General features: G+C 34.2%; 1 protein-coding gene across 1 annotated transcript in view; it reads right to left on the bottom strand.

Moving 5' to 3' along the window:
• LOC129219267 (uncharacterized) overlaps positions 1 to 27,019 on the bottom strand; it is a 132,542-nt gene extending 105,523 nt beyond the window's left edge. Inside the window, 2 exon segments of the mRNA XM_054853597.1 lie at positions 8,199 to 8,381; positions 26,895 to 27,019. The gene's annotated coding sequence lies outside the window, so the exon portion shown is untranslated.
• Positions 27,020 to 27,294: the final 275 nt, after the last annotated feature.

Raw genomic sequence — 27,294 nt, 5'->3', positions numbered from 1 at the left:
GGGATCATGTTCCGTTTAGGAGAAAGGGTGTCAACACTAAAATTTGGCCAATGTGGTTCTCCAGGGAAACTAAAGACGCTCTAAATTACAAGCAAGCTGCTTTTCATAGGTTTAGAGAAACTGGGCACAGTGCAGATAGGCTCCAATATTGTAAGGCAAGACGTAAATTTAAGTATTTGGTACGGATTCAGAAAAGAGAGTTGGAGCAAAGACTGGCAGATAACATAAACAGGAATCCCAAGAGGTTTTTTGCATACGCTAATTCGGGGAAAGTTCGAAATAGTCATATTGGGCCACTGGTTGATGAGCACGGAATTTTAATTCAGGACGATAGTGATATTGCTAATGTTCTTAATAACTTTTTTTCGAGTGTTTTTAACGATAACTGTATCTCAACAGTTGACACCAACAAGACACAAGCTATAGTACAGCTTGAGGACTTTGTATTTTCCAGGGATGACGTTTTACTTCATTTGAAAAAAATTAAAGAGACTAAGGCTCCGGGGCCAGATAATATTTATCCGAAAATTTTAGTTGAATGTGCAGAGGAATTAGCAGATGTAATCGCAAACATTTTCAATGCTTCTTATAATTCGGGGACAGTGCCAGAGGACTGGAAGCTGGCTAACATTACACCGCTCTTCAAGAAAGGGTCTAAAGGGAGTGCGGGAAATTATAGACCTGTGAGTCTAACTTCGGTGGTTTGCAAAATTTTTGAAACATTGATGAAAATTAAGATAGTAAATTTTCTAGAGACTAATAATCTATTGACTAGTTTTCAGTACGGTTTTAGGAAAGGTAAATCTTGTGCAACTAATTTATTACATTTCTATGACAAAGTTACCATGGCTTTGGACAATAAGAAGCCTGTAGATGTTGTTTACATTGATTTTCAAAAAGCTTTTGATAAGGTACCGCATGTTGCTCTACTTAGCAAATTAGCTGATATAGGAATAGGAGGGAAAACTTTCATTTGGGTAAAAAATTGGCTGACCGGAAGGAAACAAAGAGTAGTTGTAAGGGGAAATTATTCTAATTGGAGTGAGGTCTTAAACGGGGTTCCTCAAGGATCAGTGTTAGGGCCTGTTTTGTTCATTGTCTTTATGAACGATATTCACAAAAATATTTCTGGGAACATGAACTGTTTTGCTGATGATGTCAAAGTTATGGGGACTGTAGAAAATGAAGAACAAGCAAATCAGCTGCAAGAGGATCTAGATCATATTACGGAGTGGGCTGATAAATGGGGTATGGCTGTTAATGTTGGGAAATGTCAAGTGCTACATTTAGGGCATGGAAATAAGTGTACAAGTTATTATTTGCAAGGTTCAGTCATTAGTCAGGCAGACAAAGTTACTGATCTGGGGGTCCTAATAAGTCAGGATTTAAAGTTTAGCCAACAGTGCAGCATTGCTAGCAACAAAGCCAATAAGATGCTTGGGTTTATCAATAGATCTATTTCAAATAAATCTAAAGAAGTTCTTCTGCCCTTATATAGAAGTTTGGTAAGACCCCATTTGGAGTATGCTGTTCAGTTTTGGTCTCCTTATCTTAAGAAAGACATTAATGTATTGGAAAGGGTTCAAAGGCGGGCTACAAGGCTAATAAGTGGACTTTCCCACTTAGATTATGATTCCAGGCTTAGAAGGCTAAAAATGTACAGTCTTGAGCAAAGAAGAGACCGAGGGGACATGATTCAGCTGTTTAAATTTATTAAAACGAAAGATGTTACGGGGCTAAAGTTTAGCACTGAAAACAGGACAAGGGGTCATTGTTTTAAGCTATTTAAATCTCAGGCTAACATGGATATTAGGAAAAATTATTATTTTAGCAGGGTAGTGGAACCTTGGAACAGCTTACCGGAAGAGGTGGTAATGAGCAAAGGAGTAGACAGTTTTAAGAGGGCCATTGATCTTCACTGGGGATTGTAAATTGACTAGGACCAGTCTAGCTGGGCCCAGAGCCTGTTGCTGGTCGTCACTTTTGTATTTGTATTTGTATTTGTATTGACAAAATGAACCTAATCCTGAGTATAGTATTCACACCATGATGTGGAATGTAAAAATAGAAGGGGAGGTCTGGGAACTTTCCCTGGGAAATTTTCAAATGTTTAGCTTTAAAAATGCAATTTAACTTCATATTTTTTCAAAAACTTGCAATTTTACTTTGAGTGTTACCCAACAGAAGTGTGATACCCGGGGCAGATCTCGCTCCCCCCCCTCCCTTCCCATAGCAATGCCACTGGTGTATGTATATAAATATATATGTGTGTGCAAAACAAGAACTACAAATATCATTATCAGTTAAATGTTATCAGATATTTTTATTTCAAATCAATGCATGCATATCTTAATATTTATTTCATTGGAAAAACTGTTTTAGGAATTTCCAAGAAGCAAATAAACATCTATAAATTGTTAACAACAAAATTTAAAGATTGATGACTGATTACCAAACCAATAGTATGTCATTCATGATATTCTCGCTTCCGCATTTTCAATAAGACTAAAGTGCTATCAAATATAAATTACTTCTTTTCTGCAAGATAAAAAATGCAGTGAAATATCATTGTTAAATGAAAAAGTCTTTGTTGTAATTCTGAAGTAGGACATATTTAATTTTCATCAAAAATTTTTGGCTACAAAACTTGTGTCACATAATACAAATAATGATCTTTTTATTCTAACGAATTCACAGCATGAATTAACCAGCTGATGATTTTTTGAAACAATATTAAGCCTTGGCTTTCTTCTCAGACAAAAACTGCACGTCTCATTCCACATTAGTTAACAATTTACAAATTAAATACAGTCTATTCAAAACAAAAACTAAGTCTCACTAGACTTAAAAATTCATTTTTTAGCTTTTGCTTTGCAAAGCTAAACAATGCAGCTTGGAAATGAAAGTACACAAACAAAATAGCTTCACCTTTTGTATGGTTTTTGTTGTTGCTGAGAAATATGTTCAATGCAATGATATAATACAAATACAAATACAAATACAAAAGTGACGACCAGCAACAGGCTCTGGGCCCAGCTAGACTGGTCCTAGTCAATTTACAATCCCCAGTGAAGATCAATGGCCCTCTTAAAACTGTCTACTCCTTTGCTCATTACCACCTCTTCTGGTAAGCTATTCCAAGGTTCCACTACCCTGCTAAAATAATAATTTTTCCTAATATCCATGTTAGCCTGAGATTTAAATAGCTTAAAACAATGACCCCTTGTCCTGTTTTCAGTGCTAAACTTTAGCCCCGTAACATCTTTCGTTTTAATAAATTTAAATAGCTGAATCATGTCCCCTCGGTCTCTTCTTTGCTCAAGACTGTACATTTTTAGCCTTCTAAGCCTGGAATCATAATCTAAGTGGGAAAGTCCACTTATTAGCCTTGTAGCCCGCCTTTGAACCCTTTCCAATACATTAATGTCTTTCTTAAGATAAGGAGACCAAAACTGAACAGCATACTCCAAATGGGGTCTTACCAAACTTCTATATAAGGGCAGAGGAACTTCTTTAGATTTATTTGAAATAGATCTATTGATAAACCCAAGCATCTTATTGGCTTTGTTGCCAGCAATGCTGCACTGTTGGCTAAACTTTAAATCCTGACTTATTAAGGACCCCCAGATCAGTAACTTTGTCTGCCTGACTAATGACTGAACCTTGCAAATAATAACTTGTACACTTATTTCCATGCCCTAAATGTAGCACTTGACATTTCCCAACATTAACAGCCATACCCCATTTATCAGCCCACTCCGTAATATGATCTAGATCCTCTTGCAGCTGATTTGCTTGTTCTTCATTTTCTACAGTCCCCATAACTTTGACATCATCAGCAAAACAGTTCATGTTCCCAGAAATATTTTTGTGAATATCTTTCATAAAGACAATGAACAAAACAGGCCCTAACACTGATCCTTGAGGAACCCCGCTTAAGACCTCACTCCAATTAGAATAATTTCCCCTTACAACTACTCTTTGTTTCCTTCCGGTCAGCCAATTTTTTACCCAAATGAAAGTTTTCCCTCCTATTCCTATATCAGCTAATTTGCTAAGTAGAGCAACATGCGGTACCTTATCAAAAGCTTTTTGAAAATCAATGTAAACAACATCTACAGGCTTCTTATTGTCCAAAGCCATGGTAACTTTGTCATAGAAATGTAATAAATTAGTTGCACAAGATTTACCTTTCCTAAAACCGTACTGAAAACTAGTCAATAGATTATTAGTTTCTAGAAAATTCACTATCTTAATTTTCATCAATGTTTCAAAAATTTTGCAAACCACCGAAGTTAGACTCACAGGTCTTTAATTTCCCGAACTCCCTTTAGACCCTTTCTTGAAGAGCGGTGTAATGTTAGCCAGCTTCCAGTCCTCTGGCACTGTCCCCGAATTATAAGAAGCATTGAAAATGTTTGCGATTACATCTGCTAATTCCTCTGCACATTCAACTAAAATTTTCGGATAAATATTATCTGGCCCCGGAGTCTTAGTCTCTTTAATTTTTTTCAAATGAAGTAAAACGTCATCCCTGGAAAATACAAAGTCCTCAAGCTGTACTATAGCTTGTGTCTTGTTGGTGTCAACTGTTGAGATACAGTTATCGTTAAAAACACTCGAAAAAAAGTTATTAAGAACATTAGCAATATCACTATCGTCCTGAATTAAAATTCCGTGCTCATCAACCATTGGCCCAATATGACTATTTCGAACTTTCCCCGAATTAGCGTATGCAAAAAACCTCTTGGGATTCCTGTTTATGTTATCTGCCAGTCTTTGCTCCAACTCTCTTTTCTGAATCCGTACCAAATACTTAAATTTACGCCTTGCCTTACAATATTGGAGCCTATCTGCACTGTGACCTGTTTCTCTAAACCTATGAAAAGCAGCTTGCTTGTAATTTAGAGCGTCTTTAGTTTCCCTGGAGAACCACATTGGCCAAATTTTAGTGTTGACACCCTTTCTCCTAAAAGGAACATGATCCCTAACCGTATTCGCTAGATTTTCCTTAAACTCTGCTCACTGAAGATTCACATCACTATTGTCCAATCCAGAAGAAAAAACTGCTTTCAAACTCTGCCGAAGTGCCACAAAGTCAGTATTTCTGAAATTGGGCACAAACCTAAAATTCTCTACTTTGTGCATATCAAATTTAATCCCAAACCTAATACTGTTGTGGTCACTATCTCCAATGTGTTCCCCTACACATAACCCCTGAACAGAGCCTTCCATGTCGCAGAAAACTAGATCTAAAATCGCGTCCTGTCGAGTACCCTGAGTTACAATTTGATCTAAGAAACAGTCACCAATTACTTTCAAAAAATCCTCTTCTCTGCTATTACTATGGTAAAAATTATTCCAATCAATTCCTGGAAAATTAAAATCTCCCATTATGATGACTGACCCCTTGCTAGAAATGTCACTAATAATACTAAACATCTGTTCGTCTTGACCCTGGCTTAAGTTGGGTGGCCTATAAATATTCCCCAAACGTAGTTTTTTGCCCTTATTACTAATCAACTCCATCCAAATCATATCAATCTCATTAGGTTTATCATTAATTACCAATTCATTGCAAATTAAAGTGTCTCTGACATAAAATAAAACCCCACCACCTCTTTTACCTACTCTATCTTGTCTAAACAAATTATACCCAGCAATAGATAATAAATCATCATCACTTTCGGTAGCCCATGTCTCGGTAACTCCAATAATATCCAACCTCTCGTCTATAATTATGCTTTTCAATTCTTCCATCTTGTTCCTAATACTACGAGCATTTGTATAAAAAACCTTAAGTAAGCCCATCTTACTTTTATTTAATGCTGCACGATTGTTTGAATCCCAAGTGTTAAAATCTTTTCTCTTATTAGCCACCCTATTTCCGTTTCTACTAAAATCCCAATAGTTAGTACCCTTTCGAATTCTGCTCCTTAAACCATGCCCCCCATGCCAACTTAGTTTTTTGATTCTGAAGCCTCTAAAACCAAACCACTAACCATTTTGACCCCTGTAGAGCTCAGATGTAGGCCATCCCTAGCAATCCAATCTCGTTTACATCTACTCCACACATCAATAAACCTGATACTACGCTTAACGCAAATTTCCTTGAGTACCAGGTTCATACACCTAGCCCGTTGGTTTAACCAACTCCTATGCACTCCATACCTGGGAAGCAAACCAACCACTTGGACATTTGCCGAACAGTTGGTTGCTTTGTCCAACAGGGAATCCCATTCCTTTGTAAACCCATCATTGTTACTATGGCCTACATCGTTAGTTCCCACCCACAAAGTAACTACATCCTCTTTATTAAATACCCCCTTCTTTTCAGCAACCCTATTTACATCTCTCACCCGAGCCCCTGGCAAACAACATCTAGCCACCTTACGTCTAACTCTGCCTATTGAGTTTCCCACCTCACGCACCATTGAATCTCCCAAAATTATACCCTTTGTTTCCCAGTTAGTCGCCTCAGCAATAACTTTCCCCTTTACCTCTGGAATTTTCCCACTATCTAACACACAGCTAATTTCTACATCCTTTTTACTAACTTCCTCCTTTAATTCTGGAATATTCCCACTATCTAACACACAGCTAATGCCAACCACTTTTTTGCTAACTTCCCCCTTTCCCTCTGGAGTGTTTACCCCATCTACACGCCTACAGCCTAATGCTAACTCACCCTCCAAAGTAAGCATCCTAACCCTGATTTCTGAGAGTTCAACACAATTTGTGCAAATGAAATCCTTCTCAGACTCATCCTTCCCCTTAAACAAGCAGAACATCTGACATAGGTCACAAGAAATCCACTTGTCCCCTTTACCACTTTTAACCTCCTTCATTATGCATATAATTCCCATTCTAGCTCAAAATGGCACACTTAAAAAGTCAATACAATGCTGCCTAAGTTATAAACTTGAATTATTTGATAATACACAATAGCTGCAGAATAGAATATTTTCTGATTGATGAAATCGTTCAATTGAGTGCATCAAAAGTTAAAAGTAGATCAAAAGCATCCCATATTCTAAAACTAACTACTCACATGAATCAAAATTGATGATAAAATGGATCAAGTTTTCCTTATTGAACAAGAAACATTCTGTGAGATAGATTTAACTAAACAATACTGGAAAATTTCTCTCTCTCTCTCTCTGACTTTAATTTTTAAGCTGCATTTGTTTTTATGAGAATACAAAACAGAGTTCATGTACACAGAGATTAAGAAAGAAATATTTGCTGTTGATGTAAAAATATCTGATTGATTTGAAAATGAAATAATAGAAGACATGTTGATGAATATATTGATAGGAAAGGAGAGTAATTGATTTTTTCTACTAACGAAAAAGGAAGCACAAGTTAGATTGTTGTTGTCATGTTCCTAATGATCGTAATGCTTTTACACACCTTATTAAAACAAGTTGCTTGTCAAATGCAATTATTTTTCAATCTTCTATTCCAGGGGTTCTCAACTTGGGGGGAGCTCTTTCCTAGGAAGTTTAGAAGAATTTCAAAAGAAGTGTGAGTGCGTAAAAAAAGTTAATTTTGTGGTCACATATAAATGTTAAATGACGTGTTAACAACTCATTAAAGTTGTGAAACTGACTGATGTTACATGCTAACATCCTCTAGATCCTAGATAAATATTTTAAAACTAGTATTGATTTCCTCTTTTCTAATATTTCCAACATTATAATAGTAATATGTTCAAAATAAAGTTATGCATTATATTAAACTCATATGTTATATCAAAGTTACACTAAACTTGGTACATGAATCAATCTACATTTTGCTTAATAATCAGCCTAGGTTTCTGATTGTACTACTTCTGACCACATGGGGGGGGGGGGGGCATCTATCAGTGTTGTTCAAAGGGGCATAGAGCTTAAAAGTTTCAGAACTCCTGCTCTATTCCATACTACCTGATTATTTAATCTTGCTCCCTCAGTGCTCCTTTTATTTTCCATATTCCTTTAATGAAGAAAAACTTTAAGGAGTTACTTTTTACAAAACATAGCAGAGAGAGAACCCAAGAGTCACAAATTGATAACTTTTGCATCAGTTTCGCATTTTATTTTTCAAAATCAATTACATGTTGAGCAAAATTCAAATGGAAAAGGTATCCTATAACACCTAAACCTATTCTATGCACTAAACACTTAATTCTTTTCAAGTTTACAGTCTAAACTTACCTTTGTATATTGCCGGTTCTTTGTTTCTAAAGTATACCAATGCAGGAAAATCTGTAACGCCATACTTTTTCGCCACAAATTTCTCTCCATTTTTGACAAATTGCAAGCCAAAATTCTCCGCATCATCGTCAATTTTTTCAATCTCATTTAGAAACTTTTCACATTCCTTGCACACTTTGGAATCTAAAACAAAAAGTGAACTGAAAATTAAGAAAAATATTTACAGCTAATAACATTGATATTTAATTTGATAACTGCATGTTTCGAGATTCCGAGATGTGGAGAATTTCAAGCATCTTCAAGCTTAATGTCAAAATTAAGACCGTTTTTCAACTATCAGAATATCTACGGGTTGGAAAAATTTATTGTTCAAAAATTTTGTTTCTAAAATTTCACTAAAACAGCGCTGAGAAATGTTTGCATACTAAATCATTCAAAAGTCTAAATACTACCAAAAAAAAAAAAAAAAAAAAAAATGCCTAAGAGATATAAAAAATATTTCTGGGGTTAAGAGCAAGAAAATAGGCTTGGGATGTTCCCAGACACCTGGTATGTTTGGACACCTTCTTTTTGGCTTGGTTAGAAAGAATCCACTTCTCAAATTAAGTAATTTTTACATCACAAAACTTTTACTATAATGAATTTCAACAGATAAATAAGATATTCAGGTAAAATGAAGTTATTTTTGAATTGGTTACAATCTTATTTTTATGCAAAAACTATGGTGAATCCATTAAAATTTATATAACAATGAACTTTAGCAGGGTCGTGGGCACTTGGAATAGCTTACCGGAAGAGGCGGTAATGAGCAAGGGAGTGGATAGCTTTAAGAGGGCCATTGATCTTCATTGGGGACTAATTAATTGACTAGGACCAGCCTAGCTGGGCCCAGAGCCTGTTGCTGGTCGTCACATTTGTATTTGTATTTGTATTTGAAAGTTTTTCTAAGAAAAGCTGACAGAATTTTTGAAACATTTTTAGTCATCGAGTTCAGCTAAATTCAAGATGAGGTTCTACTCTGGTAACAATGAAATCAAAGATAAACTAGGCTGAGCATTAGAGTTACTTATGGGCTGTCAACATGAAATTTAACACCAATATACATTAGAAATCTGAAATATATTAATTTAAAGAGTGAGTATGCGTATGAAATTACCATCTTTGCTATGCAGTAAAGTCAGTGTGGCTAATGTTCAACATGTTTTTTTCTCTGTAAAAAGATACATAATCGCTAGCTAGCGGGGCTGAAGCTATATGGAGTGAAGAGAAATATGAAGTTTTGAAGGATGATACTGTGTAATAGGTACCCCGAAGCAGAATACTTTTGGATGTTCTGCAACATGAAATCATTTTATCAAAATTGTTCTGCAAGTAGGGAATGTGGGACAAAGTGAGATGGTTAAGTTGACAGAGCTTTTTCAAAATGAAAAAATTGGAAATTTGTTTTGAAATTACAGAACACGAAGAAAGAATACTGTATTTTATATTAAATTTTTCATTTAAATAGTATTTTTTATTTTTGGCAGTCAATTTTCGCTTTCAGAAAAAAAGTGGAAAAATTTCCCTTTTTTTCCCTCGGAGCAAAGGAAAAAATGAAATACTTTTGCAATAAAATATTTTTGATTTAACTATAAAAAGTATTTTTGATCAAACGAATCAGTAAATAAAAGGTTAAATGAATAAATAAAATTATACTGAAAAAAAAGGAATAATTAAATAAATTAATTAATTAATGTATGATGACAAATAAATAAGTGAATAAAAGAGTGAATGCATAAGAAATTAAGTGAATACATAAATAAATAAATGAATTGTTAAATAAAGGTGTAATAAATAATAAAGTAATTAATAAAGAATATGTGAGAGATTTAATAAATAATTGAACAATTAAACAAAATTAACTATTTCAATTTGCCCCATCCACTTTGCCCCACATGTACTTGTTTAATTGTACAAAATATTTAAAATACAAATAATCTTAATATTAAACAAATAAACACTGCATCGAATATTAGAAGGTCTCAATTAATATTTCAACCGTTAGTTACAAGAACTTTATCATTTAATAATGTTTAAAAAAAATTCAATTTTTGAAAATTGATTGTATTATCATATTCTATAATTTTCAGAGGAAAGTTTTTTCTTGACTGGAATAGACTAATTGTGTTACTGCATAGTTAAAATATTACTAGATTGGTGGTACTAAAAGCAAAGTAAATATTTTACCATTTCACTTTGCCCCATATTTCTCTACTTCAAGCATTGTATGCGAAAGAAGTGATATTTTCCACAAATATGGTGCCAAAACTCAAAATCGGTTCATATAGGATTTTTTTTTTTTTGTTTTGACTGTTGCTATTTATTTTTGTGGAAATGAGATATTTTCAGATACATTACAGCTTTCAACCAAATGACTAATAAACGAGCACTGAATTTGGAAAATTAGTTGATCATGAAAACTATATATATACTATATATCTATATCTATCTATCTATCTATATATATATATATATATATATATATATATATATATATATATATATATATATATATATATATATATATATATATACATATTATATATAAACACAAGGTGTCAAACTTAAACCGATTGAGATTCTGCAAAAATAGTCTATTTGCTTTCTAAAATGCATAGACAGAGCAAAGATGCAAAATTTTATAAAAATCCGAACCTAGGTGGCAAACCATATTTTTTTGGTTAATTTTACATGGCATGAAGGAGCAATTAAAATAATGTTACTAAATAAGTAAATAACGAAAATAATAAATAAAATGAGTCGAGTTCGGGTTGCATATAATAAAACACTTCAAAACTTTCTAAATAATTGAAATATTTTCTGGATGCAAAGGGATTGAAATCTCAAACAAGACACGCAATTTACGGCGATGGACGTGTTTCAATTTTGGCATGTTTCCAAAACATACGTGTATGGCCGAAATTGCAGTGGATGAAGATCGATTGGGAAAGTCCCACAAAGAACTTATCGAATGCAACATCGCGAACTTTCCGCCAAATTATCGTAACTTGCGAGAATTTTAGATTTTCTTCTAAATTAAGAAATCTGCAGAATTTCTGCAAAAGTTTATCTTGAGTTGGAAGATATTTGTAGAAAACTGCAGTTTCTACAGGTTTCCTGCACCGCAATTTCTGCAGATTTTCGGCATCGGAGTTGTTGCAGACTTTCGGCACCGCGGTTTCTGCAGAAATTTCACCGAAATTTGCAGAATTTCTGCAGAACATTTATCAGTTTTCCTCTCACATTTGAACAGAATTGTTCTGCCGCTCAGGCATCTGTTCTGCGACGTACGTCGCAAATTTAGTAGTATTCTGCTTTGGGGAATAGGTACAGTAAGCAAAAAAAATTTTACATTTCATGACCGAACAGTATAAAATAACAAAAATTTTAGTATTTAAATATATTAAAACTTAATTTAACGGACACTCCTCAAATGTGGACACCCATTTATGCAGACAGTTTTTAATCCCCAACACTAAAGCATCAAGTCCATTGTATTAGAAAACTCTTTTGTAATACAATAGAATTTTGATATATCTTTTTGTGCGGACAAATTACTTCACGAATAAAAACTTAAATTTTGAGAATAAAGTAATTAAACATTGGAAAATTTGTAACATTCATAAAGATGATTATAAAGTTGTCTTATAGAGTTCTGCAGGATAAAACTTTGTCTTGACGAACTAAAAGCTACTCTGGCAACAAATTTTAAAAAGACGCAAGCTTAACAATTTTGCTTAAAGCCAGCAATGGATAGCATGAAATTGAAATTTGTTGTCATCCAGAAAGCAGCCATACTACAGTGCTTTAAAGATATGAATTTAAAGCATTTACTAGTTGACTAGCATTCATATTAGAGAGCTTGGATGACAACCAATGAACTAGTATTATGTCAGATTGTCTCGTGATTTTGGATGAAAAGTTTGCTAGAGAAAAAAGGCATGTTGTTTTCTTCATGGAAAAAGCGACTTTTCATTCAAAAGACATTCATTTAGAAACTATAAAGACTATATTCTTGTTAGGCAATACATAATCCAAATGTCAATCTACGGATGATGAAATTAACCCTTCAAAATTTATTAGACAGCTAGATTAAAAGTATTTGATCAATAACACAAAAAAATGCTAGAATTAGTAGTGAATTGCTCAGCAATTGATGTTTTGGATGCAATCAACTGGGTAGATTATCCTTGGAGAGGATTTAAAACCAAAACAATAGCAAGTTGCTTATATCGCATTGGTTTCAAAAAATGATATGTAAGAGTTGAATTATGTGAAAATAATGAATCCGAAAGTTTGTAGTAGTTAGTACCTCAAGCAAGGTTCAGCAACATAAATTGATATAATGTGGCCTGATAAAATAGCGTTGATTATTTTATGCATATTTAAAAAACCAGTAAATTTAAAAGCTCAGCTCTCGTAATGCATAACATTTATGTTGAGCAGATATTTATGTTGAGAGTAAAAAAGAAGAAATAAATCAATAAAATTATAAAATCTATGTCCTGTCGACACCCTTTTTAGAAACAAAAAAGTTTGTCCCCTTAGTGCACACCCCAGAGGGAATTTACTGCACATATAGTTAACGTTCATTATAACAACCTCTGTTGTCCAGACTAAATGGGCTGCTATATCAAAGTACAAGATATTGTATGCTTTTTAGTAATATTATTGAATATTGAAACAATTTTCATAAGTTATGCTTTTTTAAACAAAATAAAAAACTAATAAAATAATACATAACTGCTTCTGAATAATTACTCGTAAATTAAACATAACATTAAAAAATACATTTATCAGCAAAATTCACTGAAAATAACTGACAGAAATCAGTTATTTTTAATTCAGAGATCATGTTTTTCCAGTGCTTTGTTTGAGAATTTATTAAAAAAATGTTAGTTTTCCTCTCATTTAGATATTTTCAAGGCTTTCCCTTTTTTCAACTTTTTGTAATATAAAAAAAAATGTACATTCTCTTGTGTTTGTGTACAACTGTCTTAAATTTAAGTTTTGCCTCATCAAATAACCAGATTTTGAACCACAGTTATATTGATGCATTAAAATTATAAATGAAAACATTCATATTTACATGTTAAATCACAATATAATTTTCGAAAAATATTTTCTGTTAAATTAGAGGCTTCTATTTAAATTTATCTTGACTTTTTATTAACACATTGTATAATGAGTAGCATCTCAAGCAGGATGTCCATTAACTAAATTTACTAGAGCCTCATGCTAACAGTATGAAGGTGTACTGTGGTGCTAGGGTAAAAACAAGAAGATAATGCAATGCTAATAACGTGTCTCACGGGCCAAAAATGTCATTTTTGCACCTTCTTTCCTCAAATAAACTCTGATCAAAATTTCAATGAATATATAAGCCAAACTCATTGCAGAAATTCTGAATCAGTTGTGCTGTTGCATTAAAATTAGACAAGACAATCATTTAAACCTTGTTAATCACACCATCATAGATAAGAATGTTTTTTAAGAGTGTTTTTATTTATTCTATTTATTTATTTATTTATTTATTTTTTGTGTGTGCTTTCTTAATCTTTCACAAAACTCTAAAAGTAAGACATCATTTTGAAGTTTTTTCCTGAACGCTATCGACAAAAAATTAACTAATAATTCACATTTTGGTTGTTTCCTGAAAAATTACCCTAAAAAATCCAAGTTTTTAAATCACCACTGTTGTGTGCATATGCTTTGTAAGGGTCAGCTAGTTAATGAAATTGAAGTAAAAAATCTTTTCATATAAAATTCATGCACAAGAAGTATTTTAAAATTATATAAAAATGATCATGATTTTGAAAAAAAAATCTACTTTTATGTATAGACTCTATTAGCAAATATATTCAAAATGTAGCTATTTTATGACTGATTTATGTTTCAAATATTATTTTCCTACAGTGGAAATAGTTTTTAAGATAGAAAAACAGATTTGATCCAATAGTGGATCATGTCAAAATCAAATAATCAAAACATTTGTTTCCAATCTGCAGGACACTCTTCTCTACAAGGGAGGCATAGAATAACCCCATTTTCAATGCAAAAATAGCATATGGATGAAAAGATATCTAAGACACATAGATTTTGTGTTTTTTTTTTTTTTTTTCATTTATAAGCTTTTCATTTTTTTTTCATTATAAGCTTTTTTTTTTTGTAACAAAATTTATGAATTTCCTTCATTCTTACAATTTTGCAGGATAGAAAGAACGTAATTTTTTTTATGTTTTCAAGTCATAACCTAAGGTTTTACTACATAATATGATGCATTGCAATGTAATATCAAAACTAAAAGATGTATTCTCTATATACCTTTCCTTTCTTTAGATTAAAAAATATTTTAGGGCCATCATCACATATTAACCTATTATATACCTTAAGTTGCTGCTCTTACCATATTGTTTCTACAGCACCGTAGCAGAATGTACTCCAATTCTTTTGAAAAGAAACAAGTTCTTTTCCAATGCTTAGAAAAGATTTACAATCAGCATATTTAAATCAAATCTACAACTAAATGGCTCTTGATAACTAGAAAATTTACAGCTAAAATTTTGTGATAATAAAGTTCCAGTTTTGAAGAAAACCCTGAAGATTTGTCGAACACAGGATATAGTGAATGTTTGCCACATTATTATAAGATACATAGCGTAAAGAATGAGGTCTATCTTACTGTAGCACAACTGAATTCTTTATACTCAAAATTATTATCAAAACTAACTTCGATATTACTTGATTTTACAGCTGATTGGAATTGGTGACGGATTGCATTATCTTTTGTAATCAAAATTTCCGAAAAAACTATGAATGGCAATCAAAGAATTAGTTTATGATTACGGTTCCCTCCTTAGAGCAGAAATAGTCATTTCCTCCTCTTAATTTGCAATTTTTTTATTCTTTCGCCAAGAAGAACTGTTATTGTCCATTCTACATAATCTATAACAAATGAACAAACAAAGTAACTTAATTAATAATCGCAGCTTTTAGTTTTAATAATTAAGTTTTAAACACAACTGTATCTCGATTAAACTATATTGAAGTTCAAACGACAGCGTGCACGCCAGATCGATCTCCATGGTGAAACGTAAACAAATAAGCAATGAAATAAAACTTGTAGTATTTACTGTACGTTGCCACTAATATAATGTATATGTAAAACTAAATAAAGCATGAGGCTGAACTTAAAAGATTCAATATTCAGAAGGAAACAACGCTTGTTTAAAATTTTCGATTTAAGAGGCAGCATTCAAAATGGCATAGTGACTATTTTAAATATTTTAAATCATATAACTTCGACAAAAATGCATATAACCTGGACTTTTTTTCGCAACTTGGTGCTTACGATGTGGATTAATTTCCTTTTTTTACTGTCTTTTATGTTTGAACGGTCGCTGAGTTTTGATGAGTAGTTCGAACTATGTGTCTTGTCTCCCTTGCTTATGAGTACATCAATTTATTGACATGATTAGCCGCCTTCAGCAGCTAGATGGTTCGCCCTTCGCCCCCTTCCGTTTTTGCCTTTTTTGTTATTTTAATTTTCTATATTGGTTTTCTTTTTTGTATTACCCTCAGTCTTTTACATCCTAAATGTGGACAGTCAAGTGGTTGAGTTAAAATATCAGCAATATTAATTTCATGTAAATTTCTAGATTTTTAGTCATTTTAAATGGTCATTGTCATTGAATTTTGTCATTTGGTTTTTTTGTTTTAAATGCAGATTGCTTTTGTATTCTAAAATGGAATTTTTTTTCAAATAAATAAAACTAGTTACTAATAACTTAGCTAATACTTTGCTAATAACAGCATAATTTTGATATTTAACCTCTTGAGAATATTATACTTTAAAATAGTGTATCTGAGAAATAAGCGCGACCTTTCATGTTGATATAGCGGCAGGGTGCGCTGGGAGGTAAAATAAATTTCATTTTGGAATTAAAAATATTTTAATCAGTATCTATACTTCTGTACATATATCTATCTATTTAAATCTATGTAATCTATCTATCTAAATCTATGTAATCTATCTCTATATTTATCTAACCTCTCAATATTTATTACTACATATGTATCTATAAAAATATTAATTTCAAGAAACATCTCCTACATCTGTATCCATAACAAACAATATGTGCATATATCTCTCTCGCTCTCTCTTTTTATTTCTCCACCGTACTCTTATGAAACATTAAATATATATAAATATTTATTTCATGTTTCATGAAATCTCTTTGTGAAGTAAAATTATTTTCTCATCGTATTTATCAAAATCTCTTCGATAGTAAATAATCTATCCCTCTAAATAGCATAGCTCACATCATTGTATATGTTTATTTTTTACATTATTCTTGTAGTAAATTTTATTGTTACAGATTTTTAGCAACGAAAATAATAGTGAAATTAAGTTTCACTATTTCCGACGATGCTCTGAAAACTAAACAATTAGTTCAGACCAATCGATAGAAAATGCTTAAAATTCCCGTAAAAATTAAATAATATTTTTTTCTAATTAATTTATCAAACTCTAGCGACGAGGTACAAATCATGCGTCCGATGTGCAATACCCATTTTTCCAGGAAGCACGCCACATACACAAAAACAATTACATATTGTTACGAGTCCAGCCATTTGAAGAAATTCTTTAATGACGATACAGTTCTTGAGAAGAGCACAGCAGATTTATTAACAACTATGCACAAGAAATGTAATTAACAACTGCTTTTTAACCATAGCAATTAGGCAAATATCAATTAACACCATAAATTCAACGGTAACACACATATTCACATCAAAATACGCAAAAACACAGCGCAAAGGCTTCGCAAAACAGAGCTAATACACTACACACTCTCCAGCACGACGATTCAGTCAAGACTAACTTTTTGTGCCGCGTAAGCTATTTATAAATCCTTGAAAAGCATCCACAATATTCCATTGAGAAATTTCGGTTACGTTTTACCAGTTTCTCTTATTTTCTTTTTATTCCATTCACAAATCTTACCTTTCAGAAATGGAGGGGCCATATACTTCATTCGAAAGTAAGGGGGTTGTATATACATTACAAGAAACTATTTACAGGTTACGTTACTAAGACAATTTTAGATGAAAGGTAATGGAATAAACACCAAATTTAGCCGGATTACAACACATTAATAATAAAAATAATTACTATACAAAATTTTTAACAATATATTTTATTGCATGTATAATTTATACAAATAGTACATGACAGATACAGAAGAAGGATTTTAGTGAGAGAGACGTGGTATATCTACGACAAGGACGGGAGCCGAACCCGCTACCTCAAGCGCACCGAGGTATTTATGGATGCTCTCAGTGGTTGATCTAGAACTCGATCAAGGGGGGGGGGTAGCCTAGGTTTAAGAGGGAAGTCACTGTTTTAGAGGGTCTTTTTCATCGTCTTTGCAGACACTCTCAATCTGGAGGGGGGGGGGGAGGCATCGCTCCGAGAGAGACAGACACCCTTGTTTAAACATTATGAAATTTTTTCTACAAGGGTTCCTTTATCCCTCTCCTGAAGAATTTAAAACTTTAAATACGTATTAAGTTTTTTTTAATGAAAAAATATAGTATACTGAAGAATCTAAATACTGTCGCGAATATTTTACAGGTCTGAAACACTATAAGCACCTGAAATGGATATAAAGCTACAAATTACCGTCCCTTAGTCAGAGCTGAGGCGGAACTGCAAGCAAATACCAAAAAAGTTAGTTACAGCTGAGCTCTAACTTTGTGTTCATCAGTCTGGAGTAGCCAAAACCATGCTCAGGCAAAGAACCTTAAATAAAGCTGAGAAGAGTATCGCATTGGTAGGTAAAAATACACTGCTCGACATTGAAAATGCAACACCAGAAGACGGAGTGGTCAGAAAGTGATGAAATTTGGAAAAAAGACAGAGATAGCAAGAAATAATAAATGATCTTAATTTCAAAATGATAGGCAGAATACAGAGCGAGAACGGCGTCGGCTCAGTAGGATGTAGGACCACGCGGACAGCGGTACACGAAGAAAGACGTCTAGGCATAGAGTCAATAAGGGTGCGGATGGTGTCCAGAGGGATGGCTCTCCATTCTCTTTCAAGCATTTGCCACAGTTAGTCTTCTGAACGAGGCAGGGAGAGAGTCTGCAAACGGCGTCCAATCACATCCCACTCATGTTCGATTGGTGAAAGGTCAGGAGAGTATGGTGGCCAAGGAAGCATCTGTGTGCCTTAGAGAGCATCTTGGCAGATGCAAGCACTGTGTGGTCGGGCGTTATCCTGCTGAAAAATTGTATTAGGTAGCACTTGAAGGTAAGGGATTGCCACCGGCCGCAGCACATTATCCAAGTATCGTTGGGCCATCATAGTGCCCTGAATAGGAACTAGAGATGATAGGAACAGTACGCAATTGTGCCTCAAACCATTATGCCACGTTGTCGTGCGGTGGGACGTTCCACAGTTACTGCCGGATTAGATCTGTATCCACGTCGACGCCACACACGTATGCGGCGACTATCACTGGATAAACCGAAGCGGGATTCATCTGAGAACACGACATTTCGCCATTTTGTCATCCACGTCGCTCTAGTCCGGCACCATACTAAACGTTGCTGTCTATGTTGTGGGGTCAATGGCAGTCTTCTTAGCGGACGCCGTGATTGCAGACCACGTACGACCAAACGACGGGAAATGGTTCTGGTTGACACGGGAGCATTCAGGGTATCTTGTACCAGCTGAAAAATCAAGGAACAAGTGACTTGTGGGTCTTCTACAGCGTGTCGGTGGATGCGTCGATCCACGCATTTTGACGTCACTCTGACTGCTCCTGCACCCCTCAATCTTACCACATTTCGCTGTTCCAACCATCTTCGACACAGCCGATGCACCGTGCTCGCATCCATGTGGGTATCAGCTGCGATTTGACGTACGGACCAACGTCCCCTTCTCAGTCCGATCACCACACCCCTCGTAAAATCGTCTATCTGCTGGAAGTGCCTTCGTTGACGGCGGCCTGGCATTCTTTCGTGTTACACGTATCCTCCAAGACAAAAACAAATTTCTTCGATAATTCTCTAGTCAGAAATAACGACACGAATATTGCCCATTCTGCAAGTTCCTTCCCTTATATCTTACTTCACGTGCGTCGGAGAGCTCCGCATTTCACATCATTTACATAACTCAGTGATGTACGTCTACTCTAAAATTTGCATAAATTTCTGAACACTCCTTCTTGGTGTTGCATTTTCAATGTCGAGCAGTGTACATTTGGATGACAGCAAGAGGGTCCGGACCTCACCGTACAAACTTGAAAAATTGATGTCGAAAAGCGAAATTTTCGGAACATTTTGGTGGCAACGTTAGGTGAAATGGGGTTGAGGTTCCTTCCTGAGTGTCTTGTACTGTAACAATTTCAAGCTGTCTTTAGCGATATTTAGGGACCAAGTGCTCCTTCCAGAAATTTACACAAATAAAAGTTTAAAACACGGAAGTTAATGCTATCTGTGATGACGTAGAGGTGATATGGAAGATCCAGTGGCTCTCTCTCTGCGAATTTCTCGTTGCGGAACTCGGGGTGACTTGGGGATATTAAGCGAAAAAGGTTTTTGCTATTTACTGTAAAGAAAAAATTAATTTGATTCTTTAAGAAGGAATTTAACGCAATTTCTGGTAAAGATACGTTACAAAGCATTTCTCTTCCGGAATTTTTTTTGATATTGAACACGCAAATTTAGGCTGTAACTGTTGACGTTTAGGAAATGAAGTGGGGATTTTCTGGAAAGGTTTCGTCAGCGAACTCTGAAAGACGCAATTTTAAGCTATGTTTAGTTACATTTAGGAAATGGGAAGGTTGGGAAGTTCTCTAGGAAAATATTTCAGCAACTTAGTCTTCAAAATTAAGTGTAGTTCGGGGTCTCTCCCGAAAATTTATCAAAGTTGAAGTCCTGGAAGCTGCTTCTTTTTTAGCTGCATTTAAAGACGTTAAATGTGCAGGGAAAAACTCAAGTATTTTCTTCGGCTAAATTTGGAAATTACAATCTTAAGAAGACAATTTATACTATTTTTTTATAATTTATTCCAATGTTAGGAGAAAAGTCAGAGTTCGGAGATCTTTTCCAGAATTTTTTCCAATTCAAAGTCCTTAAAACGCATTTTAGGCTCTCTTGGACGATGCTAGAAAAGTTATCAGAGTTCGGTGCTATCTACCGAAATTTTTTGATATTGGCTATACTCTATCCTTACCTGGAAGTATGTAGCAATAATAAAGGGCAGCACTATTATAGTTTGTACAGTAGATATGATATAACAGTTATATTTATAAATATAAGAATCGAAGCGGATGATTTATGCTGCACAATCAGATCGTTATTCTATTTATTTATTTTTTTCTTTTTAATGACTGCTCTAATTTGAAAGTAATAACTTCGATAGCAGGACAAAATCATTTCCTCCAAGCCTTTCCATGCCATTTCAAATCACATTGTAATGTGTTGTAAATTTTGACAAAATAGGCGAAGGGGCTACAGTTCCTTTAGTCCCCCCCTCCCCCCACCAACCTACCATGCATACGACACCGGTTGTAGTTTATACATTAATCTAAATATAATGCATTCTTTAATATAAAGTATATAAAATCTTCGAAATTTCGGCTTTGTGCAGAGTAAGTTTTGACTTCATGGGGAAAGGGGGATATAGCCCCTTTATCCTGGGAGGGAAGTAAAATATATATGACTGGTTTAGTTTAAAAGTAATAAAATTTCAGATTAAAACCCCGATTGCAAAACGAAACTATTTCCTCCAAGCTTTCCCACACCATTGCAGATCGCAATTTAATCAACTTTAAGTTTTGACCAAATGGGAGAAGGGGTTAAAGTCCCCTAGCCCCCCCCCCCCCCCTCTCCTTCCACCAATACGTCACTCATTAGGGAGGCCGTGGTGGCCTGATCGGTAAGGCGTCGGACTTGTGACCGGAGGGTCCCGGGTTCGATCCTCGCTGGTTGAAGATCCACCGTCTTCATTAATGGTGACTGGGGGACGTTGAATATGCACGTGGCAAAAAGTTCTCCAAGTGAAACGATACCTCTGGGGATGCTGGACCAGGGATTGCTCGGTTTCTGGTCTGGCTATCTTCAGGTTCCCATCCAAGTGGTTAAGCCATAAATAGTGGTAGGTGCGGGGGACTCTGGTGTGAAAAGTAAAAATTAGGTTGGTTCAAAAAAACTTTTCTTCTGCTAGAGTCCAAGACACCCCCTATTATTTTTACACTTACTAATAGCTGTAAAAGTTTTAGCTTCTTACTCAAATTTTACGATTGTACCCCTCAATTTAACATTAGCCGTAGCATAAAAATGTCACAAATTTAGAAATATTAAATTTCCCCAGCTGTTTTTTTTTTGTAAATAATTATTTTATTGCAATGTATATGCATATTACTCGCGTATATTATAATGTGCAGCATTGTTTTTTCAGTTCAATGTATTTCTGAACCCCCTTCCTATGCTGATTAAGTTTGGGGGAGGGGGTTGAGCACCCTCTTTCAGTTGAAATACGAAGTTAAAATTATCTCCAGTATATTACTATCCACAAGTCTAAAAATATTGAGGGGTAACCTGTTACCTAGGAGAAACTTTTTTTTTTTTTTTGCATGCATTTCCGACTCCCCCCCCCCCCCCCCCGTGTATATATTTATTTAAATACAATGCATATTTAAATTCGAAAAAGTATTGCAGCACTAAAAATCTGTGAAACTTTGATTATATCTAGTGTAAGCTCAGACCTCATGAGCTTAGTTTTTTTTTTTTTTTTTTTACTCGCTTCGTATTATTTTTAGGTTTATTTCAGACACACGCTGGTCCGTCATTTCAAATTTTTCCAAGGGGAGAGGGGATGGTACATACTCAATTCCTGACGTATTTACTTTGCTATAATTATTATTATTATTATATTTTCTGAAAATGGAGAAAACTCGTTCATAAAAATCTTTTACAAGTACTTACCGGTCTTCGAGTCGAAAGTTTTTTTAGCCCCCCCCCCCCCCCCCATTAAAAAAAACATCACGGGTCCGCGATTTTGCTGATTCAACAGCTTTTACCGAACCGAGGGTCAAAAAAGGTTGAGAAACGCTGCTCTAGATAGCCAAAAATTGACATCAGTTTTGAAGAAAATTACGGAAGGGAATATCCTTTCCTTTCCTCTATCATAGTCAAACACAGCCTAAAATCGCGTCTTTTAGACTTCAATTGCGGGAAATTTTTAGAAGGGGCCTTCGACTGCCTAAATTCACCTAAGAAAGTCTGAAACTGACTCAAAATTTTGAAAAAAAAATAGGAGGAGACCCCCCCCTCCTCCCTTTTCCCTAACATTACTGAAAATTGCCTAAATTGGCGATTTTTGACGTCAAATTTGAAAATTTCCTAAATCCCTCCCAGTGACCTTCTTCTCGTAACAGCTCCAAACATTGACTAAAACTGCATTTTTATGACTTTAATTTCGAAAAATTTCCAGAGTACAGTCGAGTCCCGACTTACGCGAGAGATGCGTTCCAGGACCCTCCCCGTAAGTTGAAATTTCGTGTTGTGGAAAAGGGTATGTGTTAAAACTTTTATAAACATACCCATACGATTAAAGACACTTGTAAACACCACCTCAAACTGTTAAAAACCATTTCTTAACTATACATTACTGTTTCTTAAATAAAAAATTGAATTTTTATTTATTGTATTTAAAAAAAAAAAACATTTTATTTAACATAAAAAACTGCTGCGATGCACAAAATCAATGATCAATGGGAAAGGAAGACGTAAAATAAACCACTACGGTACTTGCATTATGTAGTAAGAAAAACAAATGCACTATAGTTGTTGAAACTTTCTCTTTTTCCTTCTATCTTCACAAACTTTAAATGAAACAGAGCTTTTAGGTGTCATTATATTTCATAAACTTTCCCATATAGAATGAAAAAAATAAATGGAAAATGAGGAGAAGTTATTTGTATAAGCGATGTTCAGACTAGTACGGTGTGGGAACTTCCGCTCTCAGTGATGCCAAAGGGATAAAGATCCATTCACGGAAAAACCGCGTTTCCCTTCGGAAAATTTTCATGTTGCGGGTGAAGAATTCGCGTTAGGAATAAAATTCTTTACCGGGGGAAAAAATCGCGTTATAGCCATTTCGCGTTAGTTCGATCGCGTTGTAGCGGGAGTCGACTGTATATACCCATTGCTTCTCACCCTCCCTCCTCTAAAATTTCTATAAAAAGCGTAAAATTGCGTTGTTAGGACTTGTTAACTTTTGGTATCTATCCTATTCGGTATTTGGTTCACTCAAAAGAACAAATTATTCATAAAGAATTTTTCTGCATTAAACTTATCATGCGTTTTATAAATTCATTCTACTTCTCCCCCCCCCCCTTCCCTGTAAAAAAAAAGAAAAAAAAACCTTTAAGGAAGATGGTCAAGGGCAGTTTCATTTTTTAAAATCTCTGTAACATCTCGGAAAAATTGAAGATACGGCACTCGCTGTTACTAATATCAAACGGTTTTAATCTGAACTTGTCACACACACATTTGTGTGTTCTTCTCACTTAAATTTTAGCTGGGGTTAGCAGGCTGTCATTTCAATGTTTTCGCAACGGGTGTGGGAACAAATGGTACATACTCTAGTTACCTTTTGTAGATTTCCTTATTGCTATAAAATGACTTTTGTCACCTCAGTGTATAGGTATGTGGAATGTATAAAATATGTAAAACTAACAGGTAGATAAATTTAGAAAACCTCAAAGCAATTTAAAACGGAACCCAGAGTAAGGGAAAGTATAACCCCCTCCCCTCCCCAAAAAATAAAGTTTGTAAAAAGTAGACTGAACCACTACAACCCCCGCCCAAAAAGAAAGCTAACAAATAAACTGAGAAAATTTCATACCCCTCATTTGAAAAAGAGAGGGTTATTGAAAGATATTGTGAGAGTTAATAGAAGAAACTTACCCTTTTTCTTAACAATCCATATGACCTTTTCAAAATAAATTTCAAAAATCTGTCAATCTTCACAACGACAAAAACTTCTGCATCATTATTTTTTTTGATACCATTTCGGATAAAAGTGGAATAAGTAAATTTTTACAGAGAGCGCTCATTTTTCTCTACTCCACCATCATTAAAATCTCTAGTGAGATAAGCTACATAGATGCAAAATCTCCAACTACATTTCCGTTATTTTGTAAAATTCTTCAATTCATGGAATGAGCAAAACAGCTAGGAAACACATATCTTGACTACAGAGATGGCATGTAACTAGAATGCGTGTTTTTTTATGGGGGTGGGGGGCAAAAACCGGTTGTCAACATGAAGAGAAAGTGATGGTCAAATAAGTGGGGGCCGTATTTGGAATCTTTCTAGCCATATCATGCTGAAGTTAAATTACGTGTCTAAGTCTGCGTGCTTTAGGCCGTTGCGTTCGCCAAGGAGAAATGGTCAAACAAACTTTCATATGTAGAGCTAAAATTTATCCCTAGCGCGCTCTAGTTCAATTCTAGCTCTGTGAGCTTGACCAATTTTAATAATCAATGACATTCATAGAATAGCCAAGAAACATATCAAATTTCACAAAATAAACATAGTAAAACTTGTTGGGTGTATTCCTGACGTCTGAGACACTAATGGTTTTATATTTCGGCGATTTCCACAAGAGGAGTTGGGGGTAATGACCTAATGGTGCAGACAGTGTCAGGTTTGTTAAAGGTGGTCTTATCTTACAGGAGTTTCGTTCTTGGAGGGAGAAGCGGGGGAAGGGGCACCCGCCGTGTGTCACGTACATATGAAATCAAAGAAAAACCCTAATGTCAATACATATTGTTTTTTTTTTAAACTAATTTTGGAAATATTGACTTTTTTTTTATTTGCTATTAATTATGATTTTAACATGGGAAACAAATGAAACAGATACGTAACATTTCTTATAAATTTTGACAGTGCAAACAAATCAATTTCTTACGAAACCTATTGCTATCCAGTTATGAAATGTAGTACATAAATGGACAGTTAATGTGTCTTTAGAGAATATGTTTTGAAAAAAAAAGTCAAATAAGGATTTAAAAATTTGTCAACCTGATTTTTTTTTTTTTTTTGTAAAAAACTCATATCATAATCATGCTACAGATCAACTTAAACATAATACAGCTGAAGAGAATGACGCCGGTTTGAACTTTCCGTGCCGAAAAGGTTTTTACCTATGGTTGCTTAAAGAAGTGAAAGTATATCATCAAATTTGTGCATATAAATAATTTTTGCCTCTTCAACATTTGATAATTCAAAACTAATAAATAACTAAAGCACAAAACATTTGTAATTACATTACATTGCTAGATATAAAATTTAAAAAGTACACGAAACTACCTCGTTTCATTAGAAATACTGGATTTGTAAAAAATATTTTGTGTTTCATGAGCTACATATGAAGCACTGTTACATTCTACTTAACAACAGTAAAAAAACTTATTTATATTCGAAACTAATTTTAGACACATAAATATTTAAAGAGGTTTTTAAATAATTTTGTTCATAAAACCACAAAAAAAGTTTTTAAAAAGTTTTTAAAAAATACATTTCAAAAGATATTGAAGGTTTTTGAAGATGTTTTTGACAGTTTAAATTTAAGGACTTTATAAACTTTTATTTCTATTTAAGAAAAAAAATGTATGGTATAGTATTTGTTAAACGAAAATTGTAACACTTTGCTGAGAGAATAAGATGTGTAAAAAAGAAAAAGAAAACAAAAAGGCCATCTAATAATCAAAGTAGGGAATCGATGTGTTTTGATTAAGCTGACAATTGTGAATGAAAGATATTGAGCATTTTAATAACATACTTTCTTGATTTTTTTGAAATTGGTTTGTAATTGGACTATCTTAGTTGTGTTCGATGAGCGTATCGTATATGGCAAATAGCTTGATTGCTTTAATTTTGGTTTCATATCTGAAATAATTGAAAAAAATAAAATAAAAAGCCATTTAATTCTTATTAATTATAAATAAGATGATTTATTTTTTAAATAAAAAAAACGTCAGCATAAAAATAATTTATCCAAATCAAGGATAATGTATTGATCCTCTCATCATACTGAACATTGGAGACTATTAATCTGCAATAAGCTATGTAAAATAATTACAAAAATAGTTATAATTTTTTTTTTGCTTGAAGGGATAGTTATGATGTAATGAAATATAAAATAAAGAGTAAATATGATGTAATAATGATGGTATGATTATGTTTATGAAAAGCATCTGCCGACATAGCATTTTTAATAATGCATTCTGAAAACAGCGAATTTCATCTTCAGAAAAACATTTTTCATTGGCCGAAAGAAGTGAGTTATGCCACCTAGTGAGCCGCACAGCAATAGACATTTTAAACTTTCTAAACTATAACATTTTTCTTTCTCATGAAAGTATCGTTCTCTTTTTAAACCTTCATTAAGTAGGGAAACAGTGCATTAGCTAGCAGCAGCTGAACCTCGTTTTTCGTAACCGATCTAAGCATTCACTCGGAATCGCCGGTTTAAAATAGCTCAAGGAACAAGTAGGGAAAGCTTTTTCGGGTTATCGCCGGTCTGGATTACATAGGATTTTCACCAAAAGCAAAACTCAAACGGGTACTTACAAAAAAAGACGGCTAAGAAAGATTCGTTTTCGATCAGTTCCTCCAGTCGTTTGAAATCGACATCTTCGATTGTATTTCTAGGCTCCAGAGCTTTTTTCCTAGCATCGCTCTCATATGGGAAGAGCAGGAGCAGAAAGATTGCCACTGTTCTGTACATCATGTTGAGGCCTTGTGCCGCCAATCCCAGAGCTCTTAGCGCAATTTAAAGCTGGCGCCGGCTCGCGAAAAACAAAAGCTTAGCGGAACCCCTGATAGCGGTGAAGTAGTGGACCGTTTCACAAGTCTTCTGGAAAATTTTGGGCTAAACGGATTCACTTCTCTAGAGTTATGAATTATTTTCATCACCCTTTCATATTAAAAGGGAATTATTTTTCATTTAAAGCATGGTTTTACTTTTTTA

Source organism: Uloborus diversus, chromosome 3 (assembly GCF_026930045.1).
Source record: "Uloborus diversus isolate 005 chromosome 3, Udiv.v.3.1, whole genome shotgun sequence".
Classification (NCBI taxonomy): Eukaryota; Metazoa; Arthropoda; class Arachnida; order Araneae; family Uloboridae; genus Uloborus; species Uloborus diversus.
This window is presented reverse-complemented; position numbering and strand designations above follow the sequence as displayed.